Genomic DNA, 7,929 nt, shown 5'->3' on the forward strand with positions numbered 1-7,929 from the left:
TCTACGTAAACATTTACGTAGACTACAGCGACTAAATAAGGAACGCGAATGGCGGCTCCCTATGGGGGCCGCCATTGGCGTACACACTTTTTTTTTTTTAAAGTCACCCGTGATAGGCTACGTGACGATTGACGTAGCCTATCACGGCTGAATTTGCAAATCTAGCCATGATAGGCTACGTGAATCGTCACGTAGCCTATTGGGGTGGTTTTGTTTTTTTTTTTAACTTTCGCGTTCGCGGCCGGGCGAGGCGGGAAGCCTCCTCCCCGGCCTGAATTTCGGCTGGGGCGAGGCGGGAAGCCTCCCCCCCGGCCTGAATTTCGGCTGGGGCGAGGCGGGAAGTCTCCCCCCCCCAGCCTGAACTTCACGGGGGGACCAGCGAAGCGCCTCCCCCCCCACCGCGAACGTCCTTCGAGGACAGGTAAGTGACTTTCGTCCACCCCTAATAACAAACAACCATAACTTTTTTGGATTTATGATGAAATACATGAAATCTGGGGACCTGGCAGCTGCTATGGAAGTGACTGAACCTGCCAAATTTCAGACAGTTTGGCCCAGTAGCTTTTGTGCTGTTGTTGTTTGTTCGGTCAGTCGCTTCCGACTCTTCGTGACTTCATGGACCAGCCCACACCAGAGCTTCCTGTCGGCCGTCGCCACCCCCAGCTCCCTCAAGGTTGAGTCTATCACCTCCAGAATATCATCCATTCACCTTGCCCTTGGTCGGCCCCTCTTCCTTTTGCCTTCTGCTTTCCCTAGCATCAGCATCTTCTCCAGGGTATCCTGTCTTCTCATTATGTGGCTAAAGTACTTCAGTTTTGCCTTTAATATCATTCCCTCAAGTGAGCAGTCTGGATTTCTTTCCTGGAGTATGGACTGGTTTGATCTTCTTGCAGTCCGAGGCACTCTCAGAATTTTTCTCCAGCATTACAGTTCAAAAGCATCTATCTTACTTCGCTCAGCCTTTCTTATGGTCCAGCTCTCGCAGACATAGGTGACTACGGGGAATACCATTGCTTTAACTATGCGGACCTTGGTTGTCAGTGTGATGTCTCTGCTCTTCACTATTTTATCAAGATTTGTCATTGCTCTCCTCCCAAGAAGTAAACATCTTCTGATTTCCTGGCTGCAGTCAGCGTCTGCAGTAATCTTTGCACCTAGAAAGACGAAGTCTGTCACTGCCTCCACGTTTTCTCCCTCTGCCAGTTATCAATCAAGCTGGTTGCCATAATCTTGGTTTTTTTGAGGTTTAACTGCAACCCAGCTTTTGCACTTTCTTCTTTCACCTTCGTCATGAGGTTCCTCAGCTCCTCCTCGCTTTCAGCCATCAAAGTGGTATCATCTGCATATCGGAGATTATTAATGTTCCTTCCAGCAATTTTAACTCCAGCCTTGGCTTCATCAAGCCCAGCACGTCGCATGATGTGTTCTGCGTACAGGTTGAATAGGTAGGGTGAGAGTATACAACCCTGCCGTACTCCTTTCCCAATCTTAAACCATTCCGTTGTTCCGTGGTCTGTTCTTACCGTTGCTACTTGGTCGTTATACAGATTCCTCAGGAGGCAGACAAGATGACTTGGTATCCCCATACCACCAAGAACTTGCCACAATTTGTTATGTTCCACACAGTCAAAGGCTTTAGAATAGATAATAAAACAGAAATAGACGTTTTTCTGAAACTCTCTGGCTTTCTCCATTATCCAGCGGATATTGGCAATTTGGTCTCTAGTTCCTCTGCCTTTTCTAAACCCAGCTTGTACATCTGGCAATTCTCGTTCCATGAATTGCTGGAGTCTACCTTGCAAGATCTTGAGCATTACCTTACTGGCATGTGAAATAAGTGCCACTGTTCGATAGTTTGAACATTCTTTGGTGCTTCCCTTTTTTGGTATGGGGATATAGGTTAATTTTTTCCAATCTGTTGGCCATTCTTGTGTTTTCCAAATTTGCTGGCATATGGCATGCATCACCTTGACAGCATCATCTTGCAAGATTTTAAACAGTTCAGCTGGGATACCGTCATCTCCTGCTGCATTGTTATTATTAATGCATAAGGCCCATTCAACCTCACTCTTCAGGATGTCTGGCTCTACCTCACTGACCACACCGTCAAATCTATTCCTGATACTATTATCCTTCCTATACAGATCTTCCGTATAGTCATGCCACCTTTTCTTGATCTCTTCTGCTTCTGTTAGGTCCTTGCTATCTTTGCTTTTGATCATACCCATTTTTGCCTGGAATTTACCTCCGATGTTTCTAATTTTCTGGAAGAGGTCTCTTGTCTTTCCTATTCTATTATTTTCTTCCGCTTCCGCGCATTACTTGCTTAAAAATAATTCCTTATCTCTTCTGGCTAACCTCTGGAATTTTGCATTTAATTGGGCATATCTCCCCCTATCACTGTTGCCTTTTGCTTTCCTTCTTTCTTGGGCTGCTTTCAGTGTCTCAGCAGACAGCCATCTTGCCTTCTTGGTTTTCTTTTTCTTTGGGACGTTTTTTGTTGCTACCTCCTGAACAATGTTGCGAACTTCTGTCCATAGTTCTTCCGGGACCCTATTTACTAAATCTAGTCCCTTAAATCTATTCTTCACCTCCACTGCATATTCATTAGGAATATTAGTGAGCTCATATCTGACTGATCTGTGGGTCTTCCCTATTCTGGGCTTTTGTGCTAGGCACAGGTAAAGTGTGCTGTTCTCAGAAATTGAAACCAAAGGTAATATAAATAAAGAGATAATCAGAGAAGTTAGGAGTTTAAGAGGCGATTAGGAGGAGGTCACTATCCCTAATCTCTGGTGTAGTTTTGAAGTGCAAAATAACTAGGGATGGCGGAGAATTTCTCCCCGAAACTTCGGGGGGCCGAGCGCCAACGTGTTCGGCCCCCCGAACAAGTTTCGGGGAGAAATCCTCTGCACCCCCCCGCACCCCCCCCCAGGATGGGACTTGCCTTCCCTGAATGTCCCTCCCGGCGGCGGGTCCAGCTGGCGGTTCATCGGGTGTTCGAGCGGGGCGGGAGCGGCAGCCGGTCTTTCGACCGGCTGCCACCCCCACCGTTGCAATAAAAGAAAAAAAAAAAAACGTCCCCTGATAGGCCACGTGACAATTCACGTAGCCTATCACGGCTAGATTTGCAAAGTCAAAACAGCTATTTGCGTTGCCCTTATTTTCGCCGTAGTCTACATAAACATTTACGTAGACTACAGCAACTAAATAAGGAACGCGAATGGCGGCTCCCTATGGGGGCCGCCATTCGCGTACACCCTTTTTTTTTTTTTAAGTCACCCGTGATAGGCTACGTGACGATTCACATAGCCTATCACGGCTGACTTTGCAGATCTAGCTGTGATAGGCTATGTGAATCGTCACGTAGCCTATCGGGGCGTTTTTTTTTTTTTTCGCGGCCAGGCGAGGCAAGGCGCCTCCTCCCCGGCCTGAATTTCGGCCGGGCGAGGCGGGAAGCCTCCTCCCCGGCCTGAATTTCGGCCGGGCGAGGCGGGAAGCCTCCCCCCCCCGGCCTGAACTTCGCGGGGGGAGCAGCGAAGCACTCCCCCCCACCGCGAACAAGTTGCGAGAAAAGGTAAGTGACTTTCGTCCACCCCTAAAAATAACCCCTCTCCCCTAGTACTTTCCTATTCAGCTTCACACTGGATGACATTAGGCTCTTCTCATAAACCTCTTTTTGGCTGAATAGAATACATGTTACCTGGGAAAACGATAATAGCAAGGAGGAGGAGAAGCGGCTACAGTCAAGGGTGCAGGAGGGAACAAGTGAGCCTTAGGCTTGTGACATTCAGCCACCAAGCCCTGCTCCTCCGCTCTGCCACCAGGCAGAAAGGCAGGTAGGCTGGTGCAGAGGAGAGGCAGCTAAGGACATGGATGATGCTGAGTACAGGTATGCATTAGGCATGTGTTGTTCAGCCACTAAGGCCTATTTCACCCTTGCGTCACACTGGCAGAGAGGCTGGCAGAGTAGACCGATGCCATGTGGGCATAAGTCTGTGGCATTTGAGGAAGACAGAGTTGCGAAAGCATCCCCTTATGCAGCCAAATAATAACAATAAGGCTGATCACAGATCCTCTGAGTAGAGGACCCAGAAGAGGCACAGAGATGCTAGGAGGAACATTGCCTTGGGCTCATTCAGAGTTGAGTTACTGCACTGAAAGTACAGCCTGATGATGATATAAAGCACTGCCTGTCTCAAAAGACAAAAAAACTAGCCAATATAAGAAAAAGCTGCAGGGTGAGTGTGCTGCTTACTTGTCCAAGGGCTTGAGAGTGGGGTACCCCACCAGGGGCAGATTGACCTTGAGGAAGACCACCTGCTCCACCAACTCTGTGTCCAAGCAGGAGCAGTGGGGTGTCACCACGTTGCCAGCCTTTGAGAACGCATTCTTGCTTGGGATGCTGGTCAGTGGGCAGCTCAGTTGTTCCCTGGCCACCCAAGCCAGGTCCTGCCAAACCTGGCTGTGGGATGAACAGTAGGCCATGGGGTACATGGACCAGTCCTCCATGGGGTCCACCAGGCAATGCTGTGCAGATGTTGCAGTGTCATCCTGGCAGATGGGTTAGGTGCCTCTCCTCTCAACCACTGCCTGCACTACCTTGGCCCGGAACCCCTGGCTTGTGATCCTGCTGGGAGTGCTGCTGCTGCTGGAAGGGATGGTGCCCTGTCTCTCCTCTGGTACCTGCCCCAGCCTCTTTGCCCATGCCTCCCTCACTTGCCCCACTGGGATTTCCTGCTGCCCCATCCAGAAGTTCTCCCCACAGAGTCCATTTTTGAGGCAGGGGTCACACATGGCCAACATGTATGCTTTCTCCCAGCGTAAGGGCTCCACCTGCTGTGGCCATCCCTCAGCCTTGTCACCACTTCCTGCACATCTGGCAAGAAGCACCGCCCTGTGACAGGATCCCTGGCATCCAGAAACTTGCCCATCTGTTTCTGGAGATTCCTTGCCGCAGGGATCACTTTGCTGAGGATGGCAGTGCTGGTGCTCTGTCTCTGTGGCCTCAAGGAATGGCTTGAGGACCACCACAAGCTGGGACATGGCATCCCACTGCTGCTTGCGCAGTGGTGCCTGGATGCCAATGTTCCCAACCCTGGACACCTCATGGACAGCACGCTGTTTCTCCACTATACCCTCTAGTATGAGGTAAGTGGAGTTCCAGCGTGTTGCCATGTCCCGCACCAGCCTGTGCTGCAGGAGCCCCAACTCCTCCTGCTTCTCCCACAGCAGCCTACTGCCCTTGAAGCTGTGGTGGAAGTGTCCAATCACCTTACAGCAGCTCTCCAAAAGAGTATGGAAGCCAGATGGGGGGTAGGATACACCTTGGTACCGCCCATACCAAGTGCGCCCCTCAGGATCAGGTTGAAGATATGCACAATGCAGCAGATGCCCTCAAATCTGCCCTCGCATATAGGCTTCACTATGCTGGCTCCCCATCTGTGACCATGTAGCCATGGGTGACCTGGTCCCCAGCCAGCCACCCACCCTCCCTTCCACCATGTGGTTCATGGCCTCCATAATCTCTGCTGCCATGTTGGACTGGTCCATGGCTTGTGCATGAAGGAGGGCCCAGCAATACCCATCCTTCCCAGGCCCAGAGGTGCTGGCCGCTACTGTCCCTGTGGCTGCCCACCAGTAAGCCTGTGTGCTCCACCCTTGCTGGACCAAATGTTCGAGGTGAAATGCACCATCTGCACCTCCACCTGGCACAGACGGTCCAGCACACTCTCCTTGCATGCCCAGTACAGGGAGGGCACCACCCACCTTCTAAGGGTGGTGGGACATGGCAGCTTGTAGTGGGGCACAAGGGCCATCAGTCTCTTGAACCCCACATTTTCAACGAGGCTGAAAGGCTGGTCATCCAGCACCACCATCTGACTGATGCAGTTGGTGATCTGGTCGGGCGCTGGAAACCTTCACTTTGTGGACCCATACTTACCCCAGCCTATCTCCTCCATAGTGGCCTGCCTAAGCCTCTTGGGGGTGGGAGACTGAGAGCTTGCTGGAGCTCCAGCGCTAGCCTTCTGCTTGCCCCTGCTGCTGCCGCAGTTTGCTGGGATGTGGGTGCCCCTCCCCCGACCAGGACTGACTGGTGCTGCCTCCTTAGGTGTAGGAGCAGGCTGCTGCTGGTGTAGTGCCCTGGCTTTTTCCCCTGCTCAGAGATGCTTTGCAGTGGCAGCAGACAGCAGTGCTGGGATCCACGCCCACCTCAAAGTGGTCCCACCTGATGCTGCCCTGCTGCTTCTGTGGAGATGGAGACTGCCTTCGGTCTCGGGGGTCACCTCCACACGAGCAGGGGGAGCAATGGAAGAGGGGTCGGGTGGTGGAGAGGGAGCCTCACCCTGCTGCACTGCCTCACCCACACCCCGGAGGAACTTCTCCTTGTCTTGACCGTCCACCGTGCTGAGGACATCCAAGACCTCCGATGTGAGGTCCATCAGCAGGCTCCCCTCACCCAGCAGAAGAGGAGGAGGTGCTGGTCCTCCTGCCAGGGCACTGCTAATGGTAGCACTTCCTCTGCCAGGGTGCTGCTGCTGCCTGCCCCTGCCTCCTGGAACAGTGACCCCTGGGCATTGCTCTCAGTGGCCTCCAGCTGCTGCCAAAGGGCTGGATGTAATAAACGAACTGGGGGCGAGCCAGCCTGCCTACTGGTGCTGCTGGTCCTGCCATTACTTCGCCCATGCCCACCTCTGTCCCTGCCCAGAGCAGCACCGCAGGTGGTATGCGTCATGATACGACATGTAGTAGTGCACTGCTTTGCTCACAGTACTGTGAATGAAAGGAATCCTTTGCCAGTACAAGCTGCTTTGTGTGCTCAGCTCAGCTGCACTCGCACAGCAGCGCACACACACACAAGCAACAGGAAGAGGTAGGAAGGAAAAAACGACCTTAAAAAGCCACAGGGTGGAGAAACGGGAGTAACTACACTAGTCCGAGAGGAAGGGGGGGCAGAGAGATCAAGGAAGCAAACGAAAGCCTAACAGCTAGAAGATAATTTTTTAAGTATTCTGGGGTGTGTTTTTAAAGACTGAATAAAAGAGGAAAGGTTGAAGAAAAGGGCTAGTTAAGGGAACAGTGAGCTTAAGATGCACACACAAACAAAAACTTCCATGCCTCCAAGTCTCGCTCACACTGAAATGACAATCAAAGCAGAAATTTGTTCACTATGATTGGAGGCTGCTGGGTTACAAGTACAGCCCTATATCACTCTTAAAGGCCCAGTTCCCCCCTCCCAACTCTGCCCCCCTCCCAGCTTGTCCATTGTCCAGACAGGCTGTCTGGGCTTGCCAAAGCAGCATGAGGTACTTCGGAGCCCCCAATCCACTTCGGAACACCTTGTAGCACTTTGGACCTGCTTTGGATTCGGTCCAAAGTGCTCCGAGGCTGCCCACTTCACCTCAGATTCAGGCTTTGTCTCTGAAGCAGTGCACAGCCCTAATTTCTAATCTCCTGAATCCAATGGACATGATCATCATGGTTTTAGAATGTGTTGGCTTGGTTCCCTTCTTAAAGAATCTATGCCTTCATTAGCCCATAGAATGTCTCAAATGTCTGTAAAAAAAGGTAAAGGTGTCCCCAACCAGTCGTGTCCAACTCTAGGGTGCGGTGCTCATCCCCGTTTCTAAGCTGAAGAGCCAGCGCTGTCCAAAGACGCTTCCGTGGTCATGTGGCCGGCATGACTGAACACCGAGGTGCACGGAACGCTGTTACCTTTCCCGCTGAGGCGGTACCTATTTATCTACTTGCAATTTCTTGCTTTCGAACTGCTAGGTTGGCAGGAGCTGGGACTGAAGACGGGAGCTCACTCCGTCACGCAGCACTCGGGTCTCGAACTGCTGTCCTGCCAACCTTCCAGTCTGCATTTCAGCGTCTTAACCACTAAGCCACCGCGGCCTTTTAAGTCCCTATAAAGTTTGGTTTGCC

The sequence above is a fragment of the Heloderma suspectum genome, chromosome 4, assembly GCF_057233095.1.
Source record: "Heloderma suspectum isolate Gila_16-S chromosome 4, 16-S_ref, whole genome shotgun sequence".
Lineage (NCBI taxonomy): Eukaryota > Metazoa > Chordata > Lepidosauria > Squamata > Helodermatidae > Heloderma > Heloderma suspectum.